Source organism: Phyllostomus hastatus, unplaced genomic scaffold (genome assembly GCF_019186645.2).
Source record: "Phyllostomus hastatus isolate PE091 unplaced genomic scaffold, TTU_PhHast_1.1 phas_scaffold_1674, whole genome shotgun sequence".
Taxonomy (NCBI): Eukaryota; Metazoa; Chordata; class Mammalia; order Chiroptera; family Phyllostomidae; genus Phyllostomus; species Phyllostomus hastatus.
In genome coordinates this window covers 20,428,412-20,443,345 of record NW_025334011.1, presented here as the reverse complement: position 1 = coordinate 20,443,345, position 14,934 = coordinate 20,428,412, and the positions used below count along the sequence as shown (strand labels likewise).

General features: G+C 36.8%; 1 protein-coding gene across 8 annotated transcripts in view; it reads left to right on the top strand.

Moving 5' to 3' along the window:
• Positions 1–14,934, top strand: part of CACNB2 (calcium voltage-gated channel auxiliary subunit beta 2) — a 329,859-nt gene that overhangs the window by 145,805 nt on the left and 169,120 nt on the right. The gene's annotated exons all lie outside the window — the stretch shown is intronic.

Here is a 14,934-nt window from a genome sequence, read left to right as displayed (position 1 = left end):
GCAGTAACCTGGAAGAAAATGACTGAAATTATCTTTAATCTGTAGGAACTGAAGATAGTTAAAGAGGGCTTCTGGGTGCTGAAGTTTGTGCTGCTGAAATGTTGGACCTTGGGACATGGGTCAGGGAGGAAAGTGAAAGAGGTTAGTAGACTGAAGAGATTTCAGAGATGTTAAAGATCTCAAGGTCATGGGAAAGGCTAAGTGTACATTTATTGTAAGAGACAAGGTAAACATTTTTTTAAAAGGTTATGATCAGAGGAAAGTTTCAGGGCTTGAGGTCGCTCAGCAAAAACAATTTGGGGCAAAGGCATGTGGAGTTATGTGGGGGGAGGGGGGCTCCTGGAGAGGAAGTGAGAATCGTTCCAGCAGAAAGGAGCCGGGGGCTAAGGGTAGGGACAGAATTTTGCATGTGACATCCTGGATGACAGCGGAGAACGCAGATAGTAGAGAGGAAAACCAGACCAGGTAAAACACTGCTTGAAAAACGCAGGAGGAGAATGCTTCAGAAGTTGGTAAATGGACACTATACTTTTACTTTATATCACTTGTAAATTATAAACCAATTGTGTGTCCATGACACCCTCTTTCCTATGAAATTGAAGAAAAAGACCGTATTTTATCTATTTTGTTCACACTGAATACCCAGTTCTTAGAGTAGTGATGGCTCCTCGTAAGTGTGGTTCACAAGTATCTGTGAGGTGAGTAGACAGACAGCAGCAGGGTCGGAAGGCGATCATGCAATTTGATGTCATGAACTTCAAAAACGGATGCGGATGCGAGGTCACCGACTGGAATGAGAGGGAAGTGTTTTGGGAGTGGCAGTGACGAGCTTCTCTCTCGATGAAAACAGAAAAGATTATTTCCAGCTCAATTACAGTAAAAGACATAATTAATGCAAACAGGTGGTTTAATTTTTCAGTCAGAAGTGTGTGTGTATTTCCTCGCTTTAGTCATAGAAACCAAAAATGTGGTTCTTTTAAGTCAAAATATATCAAAATTTTATATTTTGGTTTCTTCAAAGATCATTATAAAATGGCAAATGTATTTTAAAATTTTAACTTTCAAAAAGCAGTACAGTGATTTCTAGGGTTCCGATTTCCACAAGGTCACTTTCAAGAGTTCATGCAATCTGGCCGTTGGGGTCATGATGAACAGTAAGCTGGACGTGCACCGGCCTGCCAAAGCAACACTGAAGATGCCAAGTGTGGGAGCCAGGAAAGTTGCAGAGGCATCAGGTCTGCTTGACACCTTTGGCTTTTGGCAAAATGAGTCAAGGGTATGACTTGACAGGTTTTTGGGGTGAACAAGTTGTCCCTTTTGTTTAAAATGTCATCAAGAAATGATGTGTATTTGTAGATGTCAGCCAGAAAGTGAAGCACTTTGAAAAATGCAATTTTAAAAGAGTAACATTTGAATATGAACTTATTCTGATTCTCATTTTGGTTTGGAAGCATTGCAGAATTACCTTTTCTTTTTTAAGTTTATGCCCTATAAGTGATAGGATTGTATTTTCTCCTCTTTTTACCACCTTTTTTTTCCACTAAAAGTAACATTTCCATTACTGAAATAAAAGTAAAATTATTGTCAGATATGTTCCCCTAATTTTAAAATATTGCATAGTGTTGGGTTGGCCAAAAAAGTCTGTTGAGAATTTTTTTCCCATAAAATAAAAGACACATTTTTTATTTTCACCAATGACTTTATTGATTTGGATATTTTAAGTATGTTGGCTATCTTCCTCCTGGTTTATAATGTTGATTGTTCTCAATTTATATCTTGATTTGATTGCTATCAGCTTCAATTGGTCTACCCTACTGTGGAGCATCATCCAGCAAGAAATCTCCAGCACAAAACTTCACAAACCACTTTTGACACATTTGATCAGTCACAGCACCTTCTCCATACACTGCACAAACCTTTTTTGCATTTCAGCTATGTTTTTACCTTTCTTGAAATAATAAAGCATAATATGCTGAAAATGTTGCATATTTTCTCCGATCTTCAATATTAAAGTGGCTACACAAAAATTAACCAATGTTGATAAGTATTTTTTTAATATATGCTGATATGACAGCTATCACAATACAATCCACCAAATTGTTTTGAATGACGTTAAAGACAACTAGGTGCTACTAGAGCTATCTTACGGAAAAACACCAAATGAACTCTTTGACCAACTCAATATTTTCTGGACTAAATATGTTATGTTATGCTTTATGTGTGTAAAAGGGAAAAGTGGGAATGAGTCCTGGATTTTTGTTAGAAGGGGAAATATAGAGGATTTTTCAGAAACAGAGGAAGACAAAGTCAAATATCTCCAGCAGTTACATGGCTACCAGGATGCCAAGACTTTTTACACTGAAGATAGAACTTGATGAGGTGATAGGTGTTTCCATAGAATGGGAAGGTAAGACGTTCTGGGTCACAGCCACATGGTGCTGTTGTCATCCATCCTGTCCTTCCCAGGACTGTGACCATACATAGTGGGCCCTTAAGAGATACTAATTTTATCTGATGCATGAATTTCTGTTTGTTTCAGAATGGATGTCCTGATACATAGTCCACTGAGAGTGAGGCAGGCATGTTTTTAAACATGCATATAATAAATAGATTATTGATTAGACAGTTAGAATGGTGACAGAAAAGTAATTTAAAATTTAACATTAGATTTTCCAGTTTGAAATAAATACAATATACAGATATCTCTGGGGCCAGTTGTTACATGAAGAAATATTGTAAGAATACCTATTTTAACCATCCGACTGAGAACTCGGGAGCACCTGTTCCATGTGCCAGGGAAGGAGGGATCGCATCCTGGCTCTCAGCAGCCAGCCCCCAGTGCAGCTAATGCTGAGTCTATTTGTAGCTACTCAATTACAGTTTCTGATATTTGTTTTACTTTCAAATAGTTTATTCTGAACTTTGAGTAGTACAACTTTTATTTATGTTGTATCTACAGAAATGTATCTTAAAGCTGTCTTTGAAATTCTAGAATTTGCTGATTAAGGTCAGATTTTGTAGCTCTTAAACAATATCTTCGCGGGCTGGGAACCAAAGTGCCCCAGGTTTGATTCCCACCCAGGGTACATGCCTGGGTTGCAGGCCATAACCCCCAGCAACTGCACATTGATGTTTCTCTCTCTCTCTCTCTCTCTCTCTCTCTCTCTCTCTCTCTCTCTCAGTCTCTCTCTCTCCCTCCCTTCCCTCTCTAAAAATAAATAAATAAAATCTTAAAAAAATATGTCTTTATCATCTCTAAAATTAAGTCTATTTTGACTGTAATAGTTATGTTTACTCTATTTCTAAGATAAAAGCATTCAATAGAAAAATTATATTTTCAACCTTTAAGGTGGATATGTAAAATAAATAGGTTATTTATCCAACAATTCTTTACTGGAAGTTTTTTTCTCTCAACTTTTTCTGTCTCTTCATTATGTATTATTTTCTTATTTTTTATTCTAACCACAATGCATGCATGTGGGTGGGAAATGTCCAAATAAAAGAAAAGGATATGAAATAAAAAGTAAATATCTACCTCCATCCTTCACCTCCTTCCTCAAGTTTACTTCCCAAGGAAAACCACTGTTAAAATAGTATGATAATGGGGAAAAGTACAATAAAAATAAATTTTAAAAAGAAAATAAATAAAAGTTAAAAAGAATTTATAAGTTTTAATTCATATGATGGTTATAAGTAGGTATTTAAATATCATTTCCCCCTTTTAGTAATTTGTTTTTCCATTGAAAGAAGAATTTGAAACGTAATACCTCCCACTTACAGTTATATTCTGTTTTGAAACTGGAATTAAGTCTGACTTCACTGTATAGTCTGATTTTTTAAGTTGGAAACTAACAGCATTTCCATTCTCGCTATTAGGAAACTATCCTTTGCATATTGGATCCATGGAGAAGCATCCATATTCCAATGTCACTGAAAGTCACCCCTCAGGCATGACTTTCTCAGACCTCCCAGCCAGGGGAGTCTCCTTATTTTCTTTCAAGTTTCTTCCACTACTTCTCAGTCCTGTTCAACTGGTAATTGTATCCCATGAAGTCCTTGTTTACAGATTATTTTTAGTTTTGCCAGAAAACCTTTAGTAATTAGAAAAAATCTCTTTATATTATATATAATCTATTTTCAGAAGCTTCTAACTTTTGATCTTATACTTAGTTAATGATTTACCTTGATATTGAATTATAGTTTCAAAATATATTTTTTCCTCAGAACTTCTTGTTTTTCTTCAGTCATGCAGGATTGCTAATAAGAAACCTAATAACAATCTGATTCTTTTATTTGTAGATCATTTGTTTCTTGTTTTTTCCTCTTAGGAGCTTTTCATATTTTCTCTTTATCTGTGAATTTCAAATTTTCTTCAGGAGAAATCTCAGTGTGAGTTTAGCATTGGATAGAACTTTCAATCTAAATACATCTATTTTTCTTACATTTTCTCATTCTTTTTAAAGATAATGTTGAAACACTAGGAGCTATCCTTGTTTCTTAACATGTTTCATATTTTTCATGATTTTTCCCTTGGTTTTATGTACCTCTTTTTTATTAATTATCCTGGCCATTGGGTTTATTGATGTCATCAAATATATTTTAATTTCCAAAACCTTTCCATTGCCCCACTGGTATTTTTTCATAGCTTCTTTTGTTTGTTTGGTTGTTTGTTTTATAAATGTGATAATCTCTTGGCTCTCTGAAAGTACTAATTTGGTTTTTCTCTTGTTTAAATTTGCTTATGTTTCTTGTTTTGTGTGTCCTCAAGGGCCATTTTTAAAAATTTGTTTATTTTGGATTGTTTGTTTTGGACTGTTCTTTTTATTTTTCAGATGTCTGGTTGTCCTTAGTTGTCCACATTTGTGAATGATTGCCCACACTGGCCTGTAGAGCTAGGTGGCATGGGGTCCCTTTGTCATGGGGGGCCCTCTTTCATTTTTTAGTTCTGTTTCCCCAGTGGGCCCATCCTGGGAGGGCGAGCTGTGGTCTGGGGAGGGGGATGGCACGGAATGGCAGTGCGACTTCCCCAGAGGGTGTGAGATCAGGGAACCTCCGCCTGGGAACCACAGTCACCTGATTCAGAGTGAGGAAGGCTCCTGCTCTTGGGGGTGGAGCACTTGAATTACTGCTGAGAAAACCTACCTTTTCCTCCCTCAGAATAGTTCCCTTCTATGCTTTTGAGGGTGTCAGTTCTTGCCTTAAACTACTTTGTTCCCCTTCCAGTCCCAGAACCTTTTAAAATGCATTTTTATGTAATAGTCCTTATCTTTTTTTAAGCATGTAAATTGTCCTATACAACTCTCCATGTAAGTAAATCTTAGGAAATAACTTAAAATTATAAATATGATAAAATTTAAGATCTCCTGAATATTCAGTGTAGTACATAAACTTGTTTTCAATTTAAAATCTCAAGTCTAAACCAATTACTCAATTATGTATTTTAAATTGGAATTAAAAGGCATATCTAAATTCTCTTAAGTGTTAAAAATATATAAAATATGAACTATGCAAAACTCATTTGCATTAAAATAGTAATTACATTTGTTCAGTCATTGAAATATTGCTGTTTTTAATTCTAAATTTATCCAGACTTACCCACCAAGGAAATAATTCAGGCAATTAAGGTTATATAATAACCAGAAATATTGTCCCAGACTCTGAATGAATCTGTGTCAATGATTATAATGAAACATGCTCATACCTCATCAAGTCACTTTATCAATGTCCTTTAAACATATATGTATGGGGGGTGGGTGAGGGTGTGAGGTGAGGCAGGGGAGAAATCTCATCAACCAGGCCATTCAAATCCCCCATCTGCTCCTTGCTGTAGCTCCCCTGCCCTGGAATGGATTGGATTTTGCCCTTCTTCAGCTTTTAAGATTTGTATATGCCTTCTTCATCTAGCTAAACACCTTTGATAAATCCAGCCTTCTTCTCACTTAGGAATATACTGCTCTTGGAGGATGTTCAAATGATAGCCAACTGAGTTCTAGAAAGCTCTCATAGCATTGACTTTTTTGTCACAATGTTCAAGGTCACACTATTGACAGTTCCTGAGAGACTGGGCGAGGGACTGCTGACCTCTAGAGGATACTTGATGCAATAAATAATTTTTTTTGTACCAATAACAGCACTGACATCAGATAGTTGTAACGAATTTGAATTGAGATAATGCAAGTAAAGTGCACAGCCTGGTGCCCAGCACTTAGGAAGAACTTTACTTGCATTATGTAAACTGCTTGCATTATGTTTACTTGCATTATGTAACAGTGACTGTTATGGCTGCATTAGGTAAAGCACTGTTAATAACAAATATTCATATTTAGATAAGAGAGAAACTTTCAGGCATATATTAGATAATTGGCATTGCATATCTCCCCTATCTTCCCTATGTTTTAAGCAATATTTTATTAACCTAGTATTATAATAATAATTTAGCTTTATAGCAGAATTTCTCAACCTTAGCATGACTGATAGGCTGGATAATTTTTTATTCTGGAGGGCTGTCCTGTGCACTATAGAGGTGTAGCAGCTTCCCTCGTCTCTACCCACTAGATATCAATAAGCAACCTCTTTCTGGCTGTGACAACCAAAACATGTCTCTAGACTTTGCCACAATGTCTCCTGGGGATGGCAGAATCACCTGTGGTTGGAAACCACTGTTTTATAGTGATACCAATTTGTGGATTTTTTAAAAAAGTATTTTCTACTTTGCTTCTCTGGGCTTAGTTCCTATCATAGGAACTTTTTATCTTTTGCCCTAAAATTAGCATAGAATATGTCATCACTTCCTTTTTTCCCAGGCTCAGGGTTTATAAATGAGAATGTAATTAAGATTAAATACAGCCCCTGGCTAGTGTAGCTCAGTTGGTCGGAGGATCGTCCTGTAGACTGAAAGGTTGCAGGTCTGATTCCTGGCCAGGGCACATTACCCACATTGCAGGTTCGATCTCTGGTCAAGGCAGGTACGAGAAAGCAACCAATTGATGTTTTCCTCTCATATCTCTCTCTCTCCCTCAAAGCAATTTTTTAAAAAAGTCCTTGGGTGAGGATAAAAGGTTTGTTAAAAAAATTAAGCACAAAGTTGTATTTAAATTAATAATCAACATATTCGGAGGAAAATGTTTCCTCTATCCCATCAGATAGCACTTCTTGTGAGCCTAATTTTTGCTGCGTTAGTGTTTTGCTGGTTAAGAGAATTGCAGATGTGTTCCACTGAGGAAAGCGGTATGTTCCCACGGTCAGGCGAGACATTGTAGTCTTCTATTTCTTCATTTTCAAAGAGCTGTTTCTATTTGTGGTTACCACAAAAATTGTGGCTTGCAGGTCATCTATTTATGATAAAGTTAGTTTCTCCGTATTGAATTATTGTAGGCTTTTGATGAAAGGAGTCTATCTACTAGAAGCTTCTAGACAATCAACAAATATTTTAAATTGAAATGCAAAACACCAAATGATTACATGGTGACCTCGGAGGGTTATTAGCTTTTTATAATCAGTAAATATTAAATATTAAGAGACTGGGTGATTGCACATAAGCATACATTGGATTTGATCTCATGGAAACTCACAGAAAGCTTTCCATGGATATCTCATGGAAAGCTATTAAGTACACCATTGGGATACTTAATGATGTACTTAATAGCTTTCTAGAAAAGAGAGCTGTTTTAAAACCATTATACACCACTATTAAGAGCTGAGATTTGAGAAAAAGAAAACACCATTTCCTTGATCAACCTCTCAAAAAATCCTAAAGAATATTCTACTATTAGTAAACATAAAAGTTAAATTGTTTGTTTTAGATGACAAAACTGCAAAGACATTATTCAGTAAATTGTTATATCAGTAAAAATTAGGGTTTCCTTTCCTGTTTTTCTTCCTTGTTCAAGTCTGAAAAATTACTTGCAAAGAGGTGAAAATGTATTTAGAGAGTTGAAATTCTACAATTCATCTTTCCACATTCATGGAAAAGAATATGTTAGCTTCTCTAAACATTCAAAACAAGCCAAAGACCCTTCTGATCTGTAGTATTTGCCAATTTCTGTGGTGGAAACACTCTTCCCATGCCAGTGTGGTGCTCACCAGCACACAGGGATGATAGACGTAAATAACGTTGAGGGCATAGACCGTAGTACAATAATTAGGAAATTATGAGTTTTGAGTATTTATCATCTTTGCTTTTAAGCATAATATACTTAGTTGTAAGTTCCATAATTTTATTTTTAGTAACAGCTGTATTTGAGAACTGCCTTTCAAAATTCCTGAATTTTAACAATTAGCTAGGCCAGCTCCTGGAACACACTGCTAATGTTTTTCATTTGTATGTAAATTTTCTAAAAGGTTAATAGTTACTTGAAACATTCGTTTCTCAAGTATTTCAAAGTAATCTCCTTGCAATGTTGGTGTACCTGTATTCACTTCTGCAGGGCTAGTGCCCGGAACAAGAGCGGGCATACACGAAGTTTTCAATGAATGCTGGGTAACTGGCTTATAGCCTACAAGGGGGGAAACACGCCTGGGAAAACAAAGGAACAGTTCAGTTAACCCCTGTTGATATCACCTCAGATTATCTCCAAATTGAAAAATCATATCAAAGAATAGAAAAGGTCTGAACCTACATACGGATCCTTTGAGAATAAACAAAAGTCTCCTCTCTTGATTACCTAAGCTTTTCCTCACGAGAATTATGCAAACTCTAAGGGAACCCTGGGCCCCAGGAGACCCTTCCAATTTACTTTATACTCAGATGTTATTTTCTATAATTCTGTCCAACAAAAGCCACATTTCTTAGGAGAGTGAAGAAGAAGAAAGGTGAGCTCCCCTTATAGCAACAAATGCACTTTTTCCCTTCTGCCACCTCCTTAACCTAGTTTGAGTAGAAGGAAACATGACCTTCCATCCCACGTGCTCTTAAACCCATAGCAACTTGCCTTTTGTCCCCCATCCACACCTCAACCCACTCTACTGGAGCTGCTCTCCCAAAGCTCTCTGAGGGCCTTCTCCCTGCCTGCTCTAATGACCCCTTTTCAGCCTTTATTCTACCTAATTTCTGCCTGACGTGTGACTCTACCAAATACCCATTCTGTTTTGAAAATGTCCTACCTTTAATCATTCATTCATTCATTCATTAAATACCAACTGAGTTTATCTCAGAGCCAGGCATTGCTCCAGACCTTGAGAAATCAGTCACAAATAAGACAGATGAAGTCTTTGTCACTTGAAGGTTTTATTTTAACTGAGAAACACATCAGATACACAAAACAAACCAGCAAATTAAGGAGAAGTGTGGGTGTTTTTGCAGTAGTTTGCAGGCACCTGTAAGGAGGTGAGACCTGAAAGACAAGGAAAAGCCAGTTGGTGATCTCAGGTGTGGCAGGGGTGTCCAGTTCACAGGCTGCATGCAGCCCAGGATGGCTGTGAATGCAACCCAACACAAAATTGTAAGTTTACTCAAAACTTTGTTTTGCTTATCAGTTTTCATTAGCATTTGTATATTTAATGTGTGGCTCAAGACAACTCTTCTTCTTCCAGTGTGGTCTGGAGACGCCAAAAGTTTGGACACCCTGGGTAGAGTGTTCCAGGCAAGTGCAAAGTTTCTGAGGAGGGCTGACACTTCTGTAACTAGAACAGAAAAGCCAGTGTAGCTGAAACAGAAGGCCAGGGGTGGGAATGGCAGTGCATGAGGTCAGACAGGTAGGTAGGGGTCAGATACATTGTCCTGCTTCTACAGCTCTGCTCTTTAGGCTCCTCAAAGGGTGCATTCCACCAAGTGTCATTCCTTCTGGTCAGCCCCTGACCCTGCTCTTTAGACTCTTCCCCCAAGAACCTTTCAATTCCTCCATAAATTGTTCATTCAGCTGTTCAAATAACTTTTGCCCTTCTTGGTTCTCACATAAAACTTCCTTGACTCTTTTATACCCAGACCTTATGTACTTATCAATTCTTCTATCAGCATGGGAAGCTTGTCTTCTCTTTGATGAACACAAAAGCCTCCTTTATTTCATTTAGTTTGTCTTTTGAGAGATAAGTACAAAATAAATTTTTTATATTTAATTGAATGAATGAGCATATAGTTACATAATATTGCCCTGGCAAACTAAGGAAAAAAACTAGAGCTTCAAGCAAAACATGTAAAATTCAGTGTATGTACAAAAAAGAACATGATCGTGAAAGGCAGCAGAATGTAATGTTTGAGAACACAAAGTCTGGATCTCCACTTCTGTGATTACCAACTGTGAGCTTGGACAAGTTATTGAACTTCTCATGCCTTTGTTTCCTCATCTGGAAATGGGGATAGTTGTGTTACCCCATATGGTTATTTTTTTAGGTTGAATGAGTTGATGCAGGTGAAGCATCAGAAAAGGACAGTCCGAATGCTATAGCTATTGGCTATTCTTTATTTATTGATAGGCCGAAAAACTTTGTAGTGCATATTGGTAGTTGTCTATAAATGGAGCATACTTGATTTTCAGTTGGGTCAAAAGCAATCCTTGTTTTATTTTTAGAAAATTATGGAATGCCCTTGAAATTCACTTCATTACAAGTAGAATAACCATGGTCAAGAAACTAAGGGTTTGAATAAAACAATCAATTGCCTTACTTAATTTAATTGATATTTGGTTAGAACTACTATTGACAGCACAGAAGGGGAGCAGAAAACTTACATTTTTCCTTTGAGGAGACTGTTAGTAAACTCTTCACTCCACACACCACTGACTGCAGTAATCCTAAAGAGCAAGCCAAGAGGAAAAGGTATCGCTTAGAAACAGAGGGAACTGGGAAAGTGAGGATAGTCCTTTATAGGTAAAGCTGAGGAGCTCTGGTGCATCTGAGTGGGCCTTGGGACATTTTCTCATGAGTGAGAAGTTGCTTTTAAGCCTCTACACACTCCCAATTAACTCCTGTCCCACCCCCACCCCACCATAACCAATCACATTCATTGATTACAGTGGCTTGAAATAGAAATATGATGATATAATAAGACCTTAGGAGATTGTCTTAGGGTGCGTGTCAGCTCTCTGCACACATTTGTAAATACCACAGTTCCTTGAGGATTTAATCAATTTCTTTCACAAGTTACGATGAGTATGGCAAATTAGTGACTCAGAAGACAGTTGTTTTTGTCATTTTAGTAGCCTCAATAATACAGATAAGTGACAACCACAGGAGCCATGACCTCATATGAGTTCTGGTCTGCTCAAAGGAGCACCTTTTGCTCTCTGTGCCCCCTTTGCAATCTTTTTTCAGGAGTTGGGGGTTATCAATAGTGAGAAACCTTTCAAGGATGCTAAACTCCATTGAGAGTGTTAAGCTTTGATTTCCAAGAGAGTAGGAATCATTAACATGAGCTGAATAATACCCAGAGAAAAATGTAACTCATCTTTTATGGATGAAACCTCATAACTCATAATGAGCAGCCAGTGGGAATATATTTTTTTTGTTAGTATTTGTTGATTATTAAGTTTCTTTGCTGTTTTCTTTATTTATAAATATATATATATAACAATTTTTGTTCTACATAACCATTCTACATCTCCATAATTTTTAAAATGGCCTTGGATGAGTTGGAACAGGCAGATTAGAAACAACAATTTGAAGGCTATGAAGTATTTCTAACTACACAATTTTATCTTTTTTTCTTTTTTTAAGATTTATTTATTTATTTTTAGAGAGGGAAGGGAGGGAGAAAGAGAGAGAGAGAAACATGAATGTGCAGTTGCTGGGGGCTGTGGCCTGCAACCCAGGCATGTGCCCTAACTGGGAATCGAACCTATGATACTTTGGTTCGCAGCCCACACTCAATCCACTGAGCTATGCCAGCCAGGGCACAATTTTATTTCTTTAAAAAAAAATGGAATGGTAGTTTGTGAGTTATACTTCCTTGTGATTTCAAAATGAATGAATGAATGTAAAAGAAATAATGACTGTATTTAGGAGACCAAAGCCTAAGGTAGACAACAGATTATCAAAACATGGCAATAGAAGAATAAATTATTAGAATGTCTTATTTTTGTATCAGAGACCACAGGTGGCTAAGTAATTTTACATTAATGGATGTAATGTAACAAAGTGTTTTTATATGCACAGTAGTCATCAATTTATTAAATGTGAAAGTGTTATTTTCTGCCAAAACATCCAGGAAAATTTTTTAAGATAAAAAACATTAGAAACCAAATGTATATAGAAGATTGCAACAAAAAACACCACCTTATCTATACTTAACCAAGTAACTACAAAGCAAACTACCATATAACAAACCCCTCAAAAAGAGTCTAAAAAGGCAAGCATTTCCCAACAGCCCCAGCAGTATCCCTCTTTCTTCTTATCCTTTATAACCATGACAAGTTCCCACCGCTTAGACCTAACCACTACCCTGCCTTCTATGGTGACAAACTTCCCTTTACGATTTTTCTTTATCATTTCTGTGCACATAGCTAAGTGCTATAGAGTCATATTGCCTATTTTTGCACTTTTAATATAAATAAAACCATACTCTCTGTATATGTGGTTTGGGGGCTTGCTTTTTTTTCATTAAATATTACATTTCTAAGTTGGTCTGTGGTGTTTGTTTGTATAATATTCCATCATAGACTCTGTATCACAATTTTTCTGTGTACTGTCAATGAGCATTTGGGCTGTTTTTAGTTTTCAAGCACTAACAGAATCATAGTACAATAATGAATGATCACAATTATAAAGCTGAATGATCAAGAAAAGATGAACTTGGATTTCATCTATTTGATGTAAGAATATATGGAATTAGAGCTTATTTACATCAGGAAGCATCTAAATGTGATATTTTTAGGACTTCAGGGAATGACTTTTAGTGTCGGAAAATTATTGAGAACATCCTAATTTTTATTATCTTTTTAGATAGAATCACATGAAACTGCACTGAACTGGGAAGCAAAAGGCTTGGAAGTGACATGTTAATAGATTTTCTTATCCTTTTATTTTTCTATCCAGAACATAATAGTAGTAAATTTCTTTCAGGCATGTTGTCAGGAGTTTCATTATGATTACAATTTTTTGAACATAACAGAATGAGACAACATAGATCTAGTTATCTCAGTTTTAAAACTGTTTGTGGAGAATGACACGTTAAATGCCATTAATAGCATGCTGACATACAGCAGACAGAACATTATATACAGTGGTACAATGTTAGGAATATGCAATATGCCATATACAAAGGGAGGAAAAATATTTTAAACATGTAAGTCAGCAAGTGAGTGGATGTATGGGCAAGGAAGGCAAATGAATTTTGGATAATACTCCAGATTCCCAAGAATTAATTGGTCATTCATTCCTTCATTGTTCATCGATTATTTATTAGACACCATCATATGTTAGATCACAGCAATACTAAGATGAGTGGACACAGCTTTTCTCATGTAGTTTTTGCTGCAGACTTAAGGGGAAGACAGGCACATTAGGTAAATATCAGTAAGTGCAGAATGATTGGTGCTATGACAGAAAGTATGCAACAGACAGTGAGGGGAGGCTCTCTCCCTGAGAAGATCAGGGAAAGCTGCTTGAAAGGAGAAGTTTGGACTGGCTCTTGAAATATGGGTTGAAGTCCACCTAGGGCCTATCTCATAATGGAGAAGTTTTGCTATCATTGCCATTACAAATACTTACTGAGTGAATGGAGGATAGTGATAAAGGAATATTGAAGGAGGAGTAAGTAAATCAATGGGGAAGTGTGTAACAGAATACAGGGCAACACTAATAATATTCTTAGATGGTTAATGTTTACTAGGAACTCATGTGTGCCAGACACCACTTAGCACTTGACATATGTTCTGCTGTGTGTTCTGCACATTGGCCCCACGAAAGATGTACAATTAGTGTCCTCAGACGTGTGACATGTGCTTTAGAAGGGCTGATTCTCTGCTAGTTCTTTTGAAATTCTTAATCATTTTGAACAAAGGGCACAATCCTTTCATTTTACATCATACCCCACCAATCATGTGGGTAGTCCAGAGTGTCTCCATCCTTCAGTTGCAGAATCTGGGGACTGCAGAGGAAAGTCGCTTGCCTTGGATCACACAGGCGTGAAGCACAGGAGTCAGGACTCCAGCCTAGTTCTTTGTGGTACTGATTCCTGCTGTCTCTTTTGTCTTCAGTTTCCAAGATAAATGAATAACCAAAGACAGAAGCAACTACAAATTAATTTGCACTGGTATACTGAATCAGAAAGAAAAAAATCAGTATGAAAACAGAAAAGATTGAATGATTAGCTTAGGAATGATTATGGTCAATGCTATCTTGAGTTAAATGTGTCCATCCAAATGAAGTAATTAATGATTGAAAACCTTTCCCCAAGGTAAATGGAACTTTGAATTTAAAGTCACGTTCCATAATGGCTACTCAGTCTTGGTCATCCAATGTGCCACTGCATGTTGGTCCAGCTCGACTCTTTCTTGTTAAATTACACACACACACACACACACACACACACACACATGTGTGCGTGCGCACACGCCAAGATCAGCAGATTCGTGGTGTTCAGAGACCAGGGAAAGGGAGCTGTTGGAGGCAGACACGCAACTCCTCCTTCCTAAGGCTCCATCAGTATTTTCTGTGCTCTCTGCACTAAGTTCAATACTGCAAATAAACAAGCCCAGTTAGAAGTTGTACTTTAAAAAAATCCTTATTTTTCTTTGGAATATGGCAGCTTGTTTCTTGAACCATGGGATATGCTTCAAATTTTTATTTATGCTTTATGTGAATTCAGCACGTAGAAAGGAATGATTTTTAAAAGCACTTCCATATATGACCCTTCCTTGAAGACTAATACATCAAACTTCTATAAAATTAAAGGACAATATTCAAGAACATTCCTGATTTGTTCCTTCCTTTGGGGATAAAGCCTTGAAATATGTTCTCATGTTATTCCAAAGCACCTGTGGACTGCAGGGTCCAAGTCCA